The following is a 16,027-nucleotide window of genomic DNA, read 5'->3' on the forward strand; positions in this document are numbered from 1 at the left end:
AATTATTTCTTAGATGCAAATCCTCAAAATGAATCCCCAGTGACGTATCATACTACATGATTAAACAACTTCAAAGGCACTTGTTGAATTGATTCTCCTTTTGGACTCCCTATACTTGATGATAGTAATGAAAATATCGTTTTAGTTATCCTTTGAAAATTATCAACCCTCAGGAAATAAAAAAATAAGAAAGTATTGAAACACAAGATAAGTATATCCACATAAAAGTAGTATAGCTTTGTAAATATATATAATATTGATTCTGCTCTAATCATTTATTCGTAACAAATATTCCTGAAGACAGGATCAGTATTACTGATTTTTCCTTTTGCCTCAGGCTTCAAGATGACTCAGCAGGGCATTATTACTGATTCTATCTTCATTTAACCTTTTGATATTTTGTTTATCATGTCTTGTTTGGCATTCATTGGAAAGCACATTGCATTAAAATATTAATTATATTTATTACTGAGGTAACTTCAATTTTCTTAATCTCCTCCACTCCCTGTTACATAGATCCCCAGTACTGAATACTGCCATTATTGATCGTCACACTTGCATTGAAACACTTGGTCCTCTCTATTATTGATGACTACCTTCCTGGTTTCTTGCAGGCATTTGAATTTGTGATCTCTGGTTTGTTCAAAATTCAGGAAGTTTCCTATTCCACAGTGCAATCTTGTAACTGGTGCTTATGATTGATCTCATGGTTTCTTTGTTCTAAGTTCTATCGGTGATATCTACCAAGTTTACTGGATAAGCAAAACAATTTTTCAGAAAATTCCAAGTATGTCTTCTTCTTAAGAATTTGCGGTGGACCTTATATATCATACATACCAGCAAAAAGATGGTGATATGTTTCCATGGAAATACAACTTCCACAAAAATTCTTCTATGTTACCTTTTCACTTGGATACTTAACCACTGAAGATTATTCTTTCAGGAGTTTAATGGTTTAACTTCTTGAGATTTCTAATGACTAATTTTAATGGAGATTTTAGAAAAAAAAATCATTGCATAGCTGTTCAATAAGCTGTGAAGTAATAAAGAACCAGCATTTCAATAAGTTCTGTTGTATTAATTACTTGTTCTTTGATATTTTGTCTTGAAATGGCCTCACTGTTAGACTAATCACCTTTGGAACAATTGATATGGAGATAAGATGGTGTAAAATAGATGACGTTGATATTTCCTATTTGCATTGTAACTGAGTCCCTCACTTTCATCTCTTTTTAACATCGATTAATATCACCTGCCACCTCCACAAACTCACTCTACTCTGGTGAGCAACATGGTTCAAACGTGTCATTTTCCACAGAAATTAGGAAAGGAGATATTTAAATGGGGATAAGGTCAAAAGCGTTAGAACTTTAACCTCTAAATGCTTCTTTCCATTTGAATTTCATATAAAGAGGAAGGATGTGTGCCGGTGGGCTTGTGAGAATTCATAAGAAGGGTTTAAAGTGGTGCTTAACCTTAGACACAGTTAAGGAAACCTAATTCCTCTCCAGTAAAATAGTTTAAGGCACTGTGGGAAGTCTGGCCCATAAAATGCACTCTGTCTTCCTTTGGGATGTTCTGAAAACTCACCAACCAACATGACAAACAGCAGGACTTGCAGTGATTGCAAAATACACGGTTGTATTTTAAACCACATATGCTGAAAACTTTACCTCCTTTAGTAATAAAAAAGTAGTAATTGTTCCTGGACATTGAACATTATATTTAGAATATTTTTCTGCACCTTAACCTTCTTTCTTTCTCTCATCTCTACTAACTATAAAGACTCCTAGAGTTACCTCTGACAAGGCACCCAGTTTGATAACTAATTTATGGTGGCGTCTTTCTGAAATTTAACTTGTAAAAATATTAGATATGTTGGTCACTTCTTCCTTCAACAAAGGTATTTTTTTCAATGCTTTGGGTTACTTTATACAGTTGGTTTCCCTTTGACTTCCTTGGTTAAACTTGGTTGTTTATTTTAAATGTGATCTTTCCTTAGATAATAGTTCATCAGAATTTTGTCTTAGGCTCTGCTCTCCACCACTTCCCTTTCCTCCACTCCCCTGATTTCCCCACTGTCTACACTATCTCTTGGCAATCCGATTCTCATGGGCTATATGTTCATGACTATTTAATCCTAGCTCTGGCTCAGAACCCTCTCCCTGGATCTAGCTATCAGCAGCTGTGTACAAAAATCTCCCCTTGGATGTACTGGGAGCACCCACATTCAACCCCACTGTGTTCCTCCTCTGAGTTCTTCCATTTTAGTAAATGGCACAATTCAAATGCCCACTTTCTCAAACCAACAACCTGAAAGCTATCCTGAATTCTGTTCCTTAATCGTTCCATCAAATTCTATCCTTTTTGCTCCTTGATAATCTCTCAAATGGTTCTGCTTTTTGTAATTACCACACCACTATTTTAGTTTTGTCTCCACAGTTTCTCAGATTACTAGAACAGTCATCTTACTCTGAAACCAGCAAACAGTTAGCCATTGATGATTAAGTAGCTAGGAACTAAAGTTTTTTTCCTTTTTTGCAATTACTGATTATGGCATTTAGCTGTCTAACCCACCCGTTGTTGACTGTGCTGCTTAGGCAATATGCTATCTGACCCCGACTAGGCTCCTATAGATAACATCTCCCTGGAGCCTGGGTCACCATGGTAATGGGTGTTTGAGCTGTTCGTCAGGGATTAGAACCCCTTGTCCACTCCAGGCCAGTTGGGACCACCAACTCATCAACTGGCCCATGCAGACGTCTGATAGGCCACCTTTTGATGTCAAGAGGCTAAAAATTCCACCCTCAATATTATGTTAAGCGAAATAAGCCAGTCAGAGAAAGACGAACTCTATATGACTCCACTCATAGGTGGAAGTTAGTATATTGATAAGGAGATCTGATCGGTGGTTACCAGGGAAAAGGGGGGGTGGGGGGAGGGCACAGAGGGGGAAGTGGTGTACCCACAACATGACTAACAAAAATGTACAACTGAAATCTCACAAGGTTGTAATCTATCATAACATTAATAAAAAAAAAATACATACAGAAAAAAAAAATTCCACCCTCAAATCATGCTAACACCACCATTTTGTGAGCATGAATCCTATGAAGAGGCATAGAGTCTTAAATACGCTTGTGCAGATCATCAATTACCTCACCTCTCCTCACCTCCAATCACCTATCTCCACGTTTCAGACCACCTTGCCCCCCATCCCATAAATATGCCTGAGTTCCTATTTTCCGGGAAGCGGATCTGGACTCATGCTCTTGCCTCCTCATATGGCTGCCTTGTGATTACACCCTCTCGCTGCTGCAATCTTGTTGTGTCGGCGTTTGGCTTTCAAGGTGGCGGGCAAAAATAAACCTGATGCAGTAACAACTCTAGCCTCCCTGTGTTGATTCTTGTCACTCTCCAAACCCATTTCCACACAATACCCAGAGCAATGCTTCTAAACGGACTTCATGGAGGCCTTCCTGAACTTGGAGGGTTTCCAGCGTTTGCAAAATACACTCTTGTATTTTAAACCAGGTATGCTGAAAACTTTATCTCCTTTAACACCTCTCAGCCTTATCTCTTCTATCCATTCAAGATCTCCTTATCTCCTACCTGTCAAAGCTACAGCCAAACCTATTGTTCTCTATCACTTCCTCTAGGCCTTTGGCCATACTCTTCCCTTGCTAATAACATGCTCTCCGTCCCTCCTCCCTGGGATAACCTCTACTTGTCCTGTAGATTCAGCTTCAGAATCCTACTTTCTGGTGAGAAACCTTGACCAGTAATCTGTAAATGCCTTGGCTGGCCCTCCTCTCGGCACCCATAATACTATGTGCTTCTTCTTGTTATTTCTTTGTATCTCCCAGATTTCTTGTCTGCCTCTCCAACAGAAGACCATAAGAGTACAAGACAGGAAAGCTTCGGGCAGCAATTCTGATCACAAAAATAAACTCCTGCCAAACTGCTAGACGAAAGAATTTGAAAGACAGGATTCTCAGAAGACGACCCCCAGGAATGACCCCTAACCATAGCTGGGGCTCAAAAGATTGTGTTTGGGGCCCTGCTGGAAATGTTATGTATTTGTGCTCAGCAACGGGTAAAGCCAACTCACATGTTGTGTTACATCGTACAGCACTTTTTTAAGCATTTTGTTCCTTGATGATTGTTTTGAAATATTTGCCTTGTTCCCCTCATTCATTCTAAGCTCCCTGTGGTGGAAAACTTTAATCTCTACCAGATATAACATCAGAGGTCAGGCTCCAGAGTCTGCGAGTCAGATTCTAGACCTAGCAATTACAACAACCCTATGTGAACATGTCAATAATGTGACTACAAGATGGTGATCAGCAATATAAATGGATTATAACTGAGAAATACAGTTTTGGGAGAGCCTAAAAAATTAAATTGGTATGTTTTAAAGAAAATGAATTTGAAGATTTGATATTGGGAAAAAATTGAAAAGGATATAATAACGTTAGAATTAAATTGCACATATTAGTTTTAATTCATGATTTTTAAAAATAAATGATCTTTTTGGTGTTGTGACCAATGTGGTCCACCATGTTAGTAAGATCCTGACCATCACTGGTGTTCACTAGGAACAATCACATATGGATTCTTTGGCCTCCATATTTGATCTCTAACACTATTCTCCCTTTATAGGAACAAAGAATCTTTGGAGAGTAGCTGATTCCTTGTCTTAGGCTGAGGAAAAATCGACATGGATTTGAAAATCTTATTTTTGCTGGAAATCAAGAGTGCTTTCAGAAAATCTCAAAGAGTACAAAAAGGTAAGACAGTCAGCTTGAAGTGCTCCCAGGTCACTTTGTGATGGTTGAACACTCTAAACAGGATAATAATTATAGTTAAATGGAAAGCTGAGGTTGTGATATGAATCATAATGATGTTTTAAAGAGAAAAATTAATAGAGCATTTTGCAAGGTTGTTATAATAAAAAAGAAGGATGACTATATTAGGATACACTTAATCTAAAACTTATTTTTAGTGAGCAGAAGAGTTTTAACATATATGGAGATTTTGTATCTTTTATTAAGTATGTACCCATTTATAAAATGTAGAGTCAATCTCTAGCTGTTAGATAGGGTTGTGAAAGGTTTTACTCATCAGATACCATGTAAAATGGCTGTAGAATTCCTGGATGTGCCAGATATTTAAAGCTGTTGTTTTTTTTTCTTTCCTCATTGGTGCATTTGGGAGTTCCTCCAAGGCCCATGCTGAGAACATTAAGCTATTTGTGTGTGTGTGTGTGTGTGTGTGTGTGTGTGTGTGTGTGTGTGATGTTGGTTACCCATCTTCCTCCAGCTAGCTACTTCCCTCATCCTTAGCCCTGCATTTCTGGTGTTCCAATAAACAGAGACTGTCTCCTTCAGGGTCCCATTGTCACCAGGTGCCCTCCCTCTTAGGCAGTATTTAAAATGGCTCCAGAACTGTTTATCATCACCTATATGGCTCTATAGGAAATGGCCATCCATCCTTGCCTTGAAAAATTTGGGAGTAGGGACTGCCCGATGCAGCCACCATTGCTTTCTCCTTTGCTTCTGCTGCTGAAGCTTCTAGCCACCTATTGCTCACTTGTAACTTTTCTGACAGGTTTAACAGTAAGCCACAATACCCCCCTAACTGCAGGTAGCATATGGCAACCTCTCTGAGAAATCCCATTGAAACCCCTCTCTCTTGACTTGGGGCAAAGGAGGAAGCACACTCAACTCCCCCTCTTTGCTGTGCTTGATAGGACCCAGAGCACAGCTGTGTCTTAAGAACTCCTTCTCACACAACTCACCAACCTTTTTCCCATTTTCAGTCTCTGAATCATTTTTATGTCCTCAATCTGGGCAAGGTCTGTAACGTGTTCTTCTTTGACCATCCTTTTTGAATGACCATCTATCTCCCACCTCATTTTGGTATTTGAAATCTATTGCCTTTGGGAGTCAGACACAATTTCATTTTAATATCCTATTAGACACAAATGTTTCCCATAATGCTAGCACATTGAGACAATACCAGGGAATAGCAAGGGATTGGGTTTTGTAACACTGACCAAATAAAACTTTAAAAAAGTGATTCAAAGAAAGGCACCAGGATCAAATTCATTATGAGTATCTCAGGTTTGCATCACTGTGATCCTATGTGGTGACCCTGAATTGACTGACTGGCGACACAAATCACATACCCTTGGCAGGTTTGAGACAATATAATTGTGTGTGTGTTGGGGGCTGGTGAAGTCTCACAAGACTGTTAAAATCCAGAACGGTATTGAGATATGTATTATTGTAAACAGCCTAAAAATTGTAAGGGCAGAAATAATGAAGAAATAAACCTACAACATTGATAGTTTTAAACAGTAATGCATTTTGTAATTATTATATTTGTATATGTTTTGCCTGCCATTTTAAATGTTTAAGAAAAATGGTCATGGTAAATTTCCAGGTTTTCTTAAGGACGTGGTTAGTGGAAATTGCCAGCTTTCCTCAGTATCTGTTCTCACTTTCTTCTTCTTTTTAGTAGAATCTTTAGATTTTAAGCTGGCATGTGGCTGCCCACCTAGAAACTACATTTCCAGTCTTCCTTGCACCCAAGTGGAGCAATGTGATTAAATTTGAGTCAAAAGCATAAGAAAAGATTTATGTTTGCAATTTATGCATCATCTTCAACTTGAAGGCAAGCTACTTACCATGGACCTCTTCTCTCTTGCTGCAGGCTGGAACACAGATGCACAGTGACCCAAGTTCTGTCACATAGCAATGGACAATACCCTAGTCCTTGGAGAAGAGAGGAACTCATATCCCTGAATGGCCTTGTGGAAGAGCTGCCCTGTTAGCTAGAGCAGGTGGAATGTCATATGAGAAAGAAATATACCTGTATCTTAATTTAAGCCGTTGTATTTTCAGATCTCTTTGTTATAGCATCTTTGCTTTTACCCTTAAAAATATAATAGAATTTAATTAATTAAGTGTTCTGGTTATCTGTTGTTCTATGACAAAACTACCCCCAAACTTAATGGCTTAAAACAAAAATTTCTTATTATCTCTTGTAGTTCTGTGAGCTGATTGAGCTCAGGCAAGGTAGTTCTCCCATGGGAACTCTTATATTGCCATCAGATAGATGCCAAGACTAGAGTCATCTGAAGGCTCAACTGGTTTGGCTATCCAAGAAGGCTTACTCATATGCTAGAAGTTGGTGGTGGCTAGTTCAACTAAAGTTGGTACTGAAAGTGGAGCACCTGTATGTGGCCTCTTCATGTAGCTTAGGCTTCCCACAGCATGAGGTCTGGATCCCAAGGGTGAATATTCCAAGGGACATAGATGGAAGTGCCAAGGCTTCTTATAAACCGGCATTGCAAGTCCCAGAACATCACTTTCACTACATTCTACTTGTCAACAAGGACTCAGTCCAGTTGACATTCAAAGGGAAAGAGATTAGGTTTTACCTCTCAATGGAATAACTAGCAAAGAATTTCCAACCGTCTTTATCCACCGCATAAACCACATGAGAACTTTTTCCCCAGAGATTCTTTCTAAAGGTTTTTTTAAATGTCTTAATAAATTACTTTTCTACATCAAACCTGTTATATATAGCAAAGTTTAATAGATTGATCATTAATTACACTGCAAACAAAGTTCATATTCCTCTTCACAACACAAGTGAGTCATAGACATTAAATAATCTTAGCAGCAGTTAAAATGATTAACTTTGTATCAGAGGAAAGTAAAATACAGGGACATAAAATTATATGAATGAAAACCAGAGAGCTCCTGTCAGGGAGAACCTGCTACTATTAGTTAACCTTTTTAAGAACTATGTGCAAGACATCAGAATAAGTACTTTGCCCACATTATCTCATTTACTTCCCGTAAAGCCCAATGAGATATATTCTATTATTGTTTGTACAATTGCATAATTGTACAAATGCATATTTACAATTGTGCGGAAATTAAAACTTGGATTAAATAAATTGTCGAAAGTCACAAAGATCAAAAATGGCTGAACTCAGTCCAAGGTGCTGGGGCTAAACCACAAGGCTACACCTGATTCCTACAGCTCTATTTTGAACAAAGATTGTCTTGTGCGCTCTCCTGTATGGTAGTAACATGATTAAGGAAGTTTCTGCTTTGTGTGTGTGCGTTTTTTTAATATTGACTTTTCATATCAATATGTGGGTACTTTCTTCCAGTTCTTTCTTATGAGTAATAGACACATTGAAGTTTTTCAATGCTTCCAATTATATGTTGTACTTTTTAAGATTAAATTTATAAAATTTAGAAATAATTATATAGAAAAAATAATGACCCATTATTTCACTTTCAAGAGCCAATTATTATTTATGTCTTAAACTGTTTTGGTTCTTTTTCCTCTTTCTGTTTTCTACATTGTTTATTTTGCATTTACCGTTTTGTGTCCTGTTTTGTATTTTTGTTTATCATATGTTAAACATGATCTAATGTTATCAAAAACATTTTAAATATCATATTAAAAACGTGTACTAAGTAACATTTCAAACATACAGAAAAATAGTACAGTGAACTCCACGTACCCATTACACAGCATCAAAATGACTAATATTTCACTTGAAATTATTCCTACTTCTCTCTGCTCCAATGACTATATCATTTCATCTAAAAATTATTTTCAATATTTGAGTGTTTTTTAATCTCATTACGAACCATATTTTGCTTATTAAAAAATCTGGTTAAAATTGGAATCTTATCACGATGTTCCTGACTAGATTATCCACACTGTTCTATGATTATATTAAGAAAAAAAAGGTATCGGCACTCTCATAGGAACGTCTGTGCCATATGAGACTTCCTCTAATTAACTTCGATGCTGCTGAATCTTCGACAAGATTCTCCAGCATGCACGTGACACACTGACGTAACAAATATACCAGATTAATGAAAAAGCGAAGATCTGGTATTAATCACTTTTGAAACCATAAAATCCACAACTGGTAACTTTGAAGACACACAATAAATTGTAGAGAGAAAGACAGCTGAGAGTTCAGAGGCAAGCATCAGAAAGTGAACACAGCCTTCATCCGAAAATATTAACAGCTCTGCACTGAAAATCCTTCTTTTCAGCATAGACTCAATTTGTTTTAACACTTTCTTTGGCCATCCCCTTTGCCCAAGAGAGTATTTACCAGGTTGATTTATATCTTTTGTCCACATGATGAAGCTAGTGGAAAATGCCTGCCCGCCGAAGACTGCCTCAGAGAACTTGCTAAAGTTTTCTCAATAATCCTTTGGGAAACAAAAGCATCAGTAAAAATAATTTAGAAAAAAAAAGTCTCTGTGCCAAGAACCAGGGATTATTTATGAAGTAAAAGAATGTCTTGGAGGCAAGTGCCAGGACACCTGGTTCCATGACCATAAGCAAGAGTTTGTCAACAACACCATTTAAAAACTCATTTCTAAAAGATTTACAGCTCAGCTGATTCAGTTCCCATGGGTCCTAATCTGACTTCCTAAAAAAGGGTGATCTTAAATAACATTTGCCCATCCATTTGAGCTGAGGACTTAAGAAAAAAGACAAAAGTAAAGTACTTTACTCTGGAGCATATTTACTCTTTCTACATTAATTACCTTTTTGTAAATATTAACAGCTCTGCACTGAAATACTGGAGACACAAATCAGAAGTTATTTTTGTATTGTTGGTACACTTTGCATTTAATTCTCACCCTTTTTCTCTTGGCAGTCCACCAAGTACATAAATGTTAAGATTGTGCTCATCATGTCGCATGTATTCATCAGTATTATTTGATTCTTAAGATTATTATTAATAAAAAAATAATATTAGTTTTCATTTATTGAATGCTTATCATGTGCCAGGCACTTTATAAAATTTACCTCAAGTCTTCACCCCACCATCATGCAAGGTAGATGTTACTGCTCCTTATAGTAGATAAGTTCACCGAACATCAGAAACATTAAGAAACCTGCCTGTGGTCACCCAGGTACTTGGGTTTGGCGGAGCATGGTTCTGTCTGAATACAAAGCCCATCTGTTCTTGACTATTTTCTGAATGGGTGATAGAAGTAGCTTGCTCTAATAATATCCAGGTCCTCATGCTGCTTTTACTATTGAAATATTCTTAATTTCAGTTATATCATTGGCTACTTTGAGTGGAAAACTGATAATTTGACTAAAGTTTGTTAAACTGTGTCTTTATTTACAGATACATAAGAATTTAATTTAGAAGCATCTTTAAAAAAGTTTAGCTCAGGGACTGGCCCAGCAGTTAAGTTTGCATGTTCTGCTTCAGCGGCCCAGGGTTTGCCAATTCAGATCCCGGGTGCGGACTTACGCACCCCTTGTCAAGCTACACTGTGGCAGGTGTCCTATATATAAAGTAGAGGAAGATGGGCACGGATGTTAGCTCAGGGCCAGTCTTCCTCAGCAAAAAGAGGAGGATTTGTGGCAGACGTTAGCTGAGGGCTAATCTTCCTCAAAAGAAAAAAAAGTTTAGCCCAATGCAAAAAATGTTCTTTATTCTTTCAATATTTTATGTTTCTAAGTCTAAAATATTCAATATCCCTGTCCTCTGCCAGAGGAAGACCTGGAACTTAGTAACTATCATCTGAAATCTCCCCCTAAACTGTCTTTCCATGTCTAGAATTTTAATTCCAATTTTCTAAAAGCGAAAAAAGTTTAACTATTCATAGTGATTATCACTTTTTATAAAAAAAACTAATTATTTCACTTGCCATTGCTCTTTGCATTTCTCTTTGAGTTCATGGTTTTACTGAAGCACTTCCTCTGGCGATTCTTTTTACTGAGGTTCTGTGGGTATCAACATCCCTCCACCTCTCTCTCTCTGAAATGTCTTGGTTTTGTCATGAAAAGTTTGAACCGGTTTTGGAGTTCTAGATTGACCGCTATTTCCCCTCAACATTTATGGTTGTTACTGAGAAGTCTACTGTCAATCAATTGACTTTTCTTTATAGGTAAAATTTCTTTGCTGGAAAATATTCCAGAGGTAACATTTACTAGTTTTTGCTTTTCTTTGATGTTTTGAAATTTCCCTGCAATGTGTTTAGATGTAGATTTATTTTATTTACGCTCCTTGGCATTCTGATATTCACTTTCTATCTGAGAAAACATCTTTTTAAAATCCTGAAAAACACTTTTAATGTTGCCTTCTCATCAACTCTTCTTTTCTCAAAATCTAGAACTCCTCTTAGGCATATGTGGACACGTCTCATTCCAGCTGCCATGACTATTCACTCTGCTTTCAAGTATTCAATAAATATTGTTATCTCTCTCTCGCCTTCAGTACTATCATTCAGTTTAGTGGTTATTTATTCATCCTCTATTTTATTTTTTGTCCATTGGCTTTCTTTTATTTCAATGTCAAAAATATTTTTTATCCCAGGATTTTAAAACCGTTCTTTTTTGTTCGTTTTTGATTCATAGCCACCTGCTTTTTTCCCCAGAAAACTTTTATTCTTTTTTTTAACGAATATGGTTGATATCTTTTCTCTGTTAAGGTGTCACATGCATTTGGTTTTTAGACTGCTGTGGTATTTCTAATTCGTCAAGAGTAAATGTCCTATGTGCAAAATGTGTAAAGTATCTTTCGCGATTTTAATTTTCCTCCTGCAGTATGGGATCTTTAACTTGCTAGATTGTTCCAAGTCTTTCTCTTTAACCCCATTCATGTCCCTATTTCTCCACACCTACTGGTCTTTCAGTTGTTTCTACTCAGCCAGTTTTAGATGCAGGTCTTAGGTTGGTGATTGGCCTGGAAATCTTTGTTCCCTTCCCCACTGGGTCCTCTCTCCTCCTTTCTCTTCTGACACTGGTCCATTGAGATAGTGATTTTGGTTTTGAGTCTGACTATATCTTTTAAATATCCAAATGAGATGAAGATGTATTTAATATTATTTTAAAGATTTAAATCTATTCAATTAGATTATCTTTTCTAAAAGGAAACAAAAACTCATAAAACATCTTGAGCAGAAATTTGACAGTGACACGTTGATTGGAATCATAAGATCACACCATGTCACAGGAAACCCTTTCATTTTACAAAAAATAAAGTTCAAATTCAGAAAACGTGTGACATACAATGCCGTACGTTTGGTGAGTGGAAGATAGAAAGCTATAAACCAATTTTCTTGATTTCTCACTTCTCTGCTACATTTACTTGATCCTCCTGTACAAAATACTCGTTGACTTTTGCTGAGAGTAAAGACTGACATTATTTTCATTGGCAGAATTAGAGAAATAGTTGTCTCAAAATATCTTCAATTATAGATTAGTGGTGGCCCATAAGGCTGATGTAGCCTGTACATTCATTTGTTTGGCCCACTTACAGTTAATATTTCATATGGTTTCTACTACTGAAAATCAGAGATTAAACGGCAACAGCAACGACAAGAACAACAACCAGACTGCAACACTGGGAAACAGTAGGTCACCTTCTAGTCTGGGAATTACCACTGAGATGAGCAGCTACGGTGTCCATTCAGTTGGAGGGTTGTTCCCAGTTCACCAGTCCCCATCTAGCTGCCTTACTCATTCATACCACTTGTCATATCCCCTGAGTTAGTGACACCTGATCTAAACACTCACAGTGCTGTAAAACCATCACTAGATTTTCCTATCTTTGGAGTAAAACACAAAGTCTCTTTTACAACCGTGCCTTATGAATATCTACCATAAATACCTTATTACACGTTAGTTTTATCAGATTAACTATTTTCTAGCAAAGCAAAATAGTTTTTAAGCAAACATATTTCCGAGCACTCTGGGGAGTACGGGCAGGTGCAGGAGTCCTGCAGAGTTAGACAGCAGCAGAGAGGGCTTGGGCACCTGGGAGCAGAGGGCGAAGAGAATTTGGGAGCCAGACAAAGAGGGAGCAGAGGTTGCTGCTGGTGCACGTCACTTTCTTCCTAATTGTGCTGGGCACTTACCTTAAAGCCTTTGCGCTACCGCTAGACAACCTGAGGCCTATGGCATTCCCCTGCCCCTTTCCCATCAGGGTGTGAGTACTCGTGGGACTAGGGGTCTCTCTATCATTGAATTCTGGGTTAATGCAAACTACTCTTGAGCTGAAGAACTTCCTCATTCACCCTCGGTACCTATATAGCTGCCTCCCTTGTTTCAACGGGGGCAAACTGACTGTTCAGTATTGAGGGAATTATAATGCAAATTGGACAGCAGCCAGAAAAATATCACTCTAGTGGTAGCTGTTTAAAGAACTGCCCTGTTTGCTGCAGAAGTAATCAATAAAAAGAGTTCTAAAATGATTCTTTCATCTTTTTCTGTGTAACTCTAAGTAAGACCTTGCAATCACTGATCTGTTCTCTAAGTTTCCGTTTGTGCAGTCCAGGTCCTACATTCAGATTCTGAACGCCATCAACTAAACTTGGCTATCTTTAGCTCATTATCTTGGAAAACACCAGTCTGAATTATAGTATATGTGTGTATATGTACACAGAGAGATAAATTTCCACTGATATCCAGTAATATTTCTCAGAGAGTACCCAGAGAACGTGCAGGAGAATGTAGAGGGAGTTTTCTTCATGGCTTTGTAATATACTGCAAACCATGTTAAGGCTTCCTTGTATTGCCCTTACAGCATTTTATGCTTACACGCAGTGTATTAGTTTGCTAGGGCTGCTGCAACAAAATGCCACAGATGGGGTACTTAAATAACAGAAATTTATTTGCTCACAGTTCTGGAGGCTGGAAGACCAACATCAAGGTGTTGGCAGGTTTGATTGCCACTGAGGCCTCTCTCCTTGGCCTGTAGATGGCTATCCTCTCATTGTGTCCTCACATGGTCTTTTCTCTGTGCTTATATAGCCCCGGTACAGCTTTGTATGTCCAAATTTCCTCTTCTTATAATGACAGGAATCAGATTGGATTGAGGGCCCACCCTAGTGACCTCCTTTTAATTTAATCACCTCTTTAAAGTCCCTATCTCTAAATACAGTCACATTCTGAGGTATGGGGGAACACAATTCAGCCCTAACACCAAACATTTTTCATTTGTTCACTTGATCTCTCTTTCACTAAAAATGTACTTCAAGGCAAGAATCAAGTCATACTTCTCTTTCTGTTCCTTGTATCTAGAACTTTTGATTCTAAAAAAATATTCATGGAACTCAACAAGCTCAAGAATATAGCTGTGATGTTTTGTGGCTTTTCAAGAAATTTTTTCTGGTACTAACATATTTGGTTAGGAATGATGGGTGCCAAGGGACTTATCTCCAGCTAAATTACTCTTATAAAGAAATTCCAGATCTACACATATATTCAGGGATAGCTGAGGGATATACTTTTCTATTTAAAATGAGTGGAGAAGAAACAACACAAGGAAGGAAAGCATGACACAACATGTAAGGATAAATATATATTGGGAGAGGCTGTCATTTAGTATATAAAATAAGCCACAAAGAGCTCGTAACTAACTTAGGAACAAAAAGTTCAAAAGTTTAGGAATCCTTAGTAACAAAATATGGACAAAACATGTATCAATGAGAAGATGCTAACAAGTGCCACCAGGATTAACACAGACCAAATTCCACTGTGGTTTACAAAAATGCCTGTGGGTTTTGGTGACCAAAAGCGGTGACTTCATTGAGGAGACTAGGTTAGAATTGGGCCTTTAAGGATAAAGGGTATAAAACAGCACAATTTAAATGATTGATTCCAGAATATGGAGATCAATGATGGTGAAATTATCAGGAGGCAGTTGAAAACAAAAAAATTCACATAACTCTCATAGCACAAAACTTGAAATTATTTTATTGACTAACATATTGCCTTTTAAAAAATGTTCTTCCAACTCTGAAAAATGATCTTTCATGAACATTTCAATGATAGCATAAATGAAGTCTACCCAGCATAAACTCAGTGTTTCCACTGGATAACGAGCTAATTAGTTACAACAAAATGACTTATCCCTTTGTCTAGCTGTCATTGGAGTTAAAGTTCTGAGATTAGGTAATAAATTATCAGCTGATGGGTTTATTTCCTCCAGATAACAAGCAGGGAAGAAAAAGAGGAAATGTAATAACACTTCAGATATCTTGATGTCAGTAATCTACTATTCTAAGCTTATAGGAAAATTCCCGTTAGCTGATAATTGGCAAGTAGTTTATGTCACTTTATCCTATACACATTCCATGGCATTACTCAATTTTTTCCTTATCTTTCTAGTTCTAGGTGTTGTTTCCAATTCTTCATGGCCTGAATGACAGTTTATATTGTCTTCAGCAGAAAAATCAGCCCAGACTTTAGGTAAACCTCCTGGAAAATGCGTATCTATCAGTTGACTTCGCCTGCATTTCTTTCCTTCTTTGACTTAGTATAGTTTGCATTCCTCTCATGTCTATCTTAGGGGATATACGTCCTAGCACGGAATGCAAATTATGAGTGAAGACAGTTCTAAACTAGTTTCCATTTGACATTGTTTCATAACAGATTACTTTGATTGCTTCGAATAGTTTAAGACGTGTGCCTTGGGACTCAGGTTTTAACATTCATTTATTGTAGTTTTCCCAGACTTTGTCATAGAAAATAGTAACTCAGGTTATTCTAAATGTTTTACTAAAGGTGAATTGCAAGCTGATTAAGAGGTAATTAGATTCTATGTATTTACTGCATGCTTTCGTATAAGAAGAAGTTGAAATCCCTTCCCTCTGAATGCTATTCCTTGGTGGGTTTGAACTCAGATCCATTCCTTGTCCTACTTCCCCTCTGATACCATGCTCTGCTCTGTATTTTAGGAGGGCCCAAGATGACATTCCTCATTCATGTGTCAGATAGCTTCTGGATGGGTTTGGCTAGTGGGAGGCACTATCAGGAGATTGGAAAGCGAGGTAAGGGATAGTCCAAGGCATTTCTTCACCTCTCTCTTTGCCTAAAATAACATTTCCATCTGTACCTGTGCCTCTTCCAGACTCCAGCTCCCACCTAACAGGCCACCTAGCTTCCTCCAGGTGACTAAACTTCCTTGTTCCAATAATCACATCTATCCCTTTGTCCCAGTTTATGG

At 37.6% G+C, this 16,027-nt stretch overlaps 1 long non-coding RNA gene across 1 annotated transcript in view; it reads left to right on the forward strand.

Annotated features, from left to right (window-relative positions):
- Nucleotides 1–6,964, forward strand: part of LOC123289614 (uncharacterized) — a 45,308-nt gene extending 38,344 nt beyond the window's left edge. Inside the window, exons 2-3 of the long non-coding RNA XR_011506589.1 lie at nt 4,663–4,790; nt 6,718–6,964. This is a non-coding gene — a long non-coding RNA (uncharacterized lncRNA). The remainder of the gene's footprint in view (nt 1–4,662; nt 4,791–6,717) is intronic.
- The last annotated feature ends 9,063 nt before the right edge of the window (nt 6,965–16,027 follow it).

This window comes from Equus asinus, chromosome 10 (assembly GCF_041296235.1).
Source record: "Equus asinus isolate D_3611 breed Donkey chromosome 10, EquAss-T2T_v2, whole genome shotgun sequence".
Taxonomy (NCBI): domain Eukaryota; kingdom Metazoa; phylum Chordata; class Mammalia; order Perissodactyla; family Equidae; genus Equus; species Equus asinus.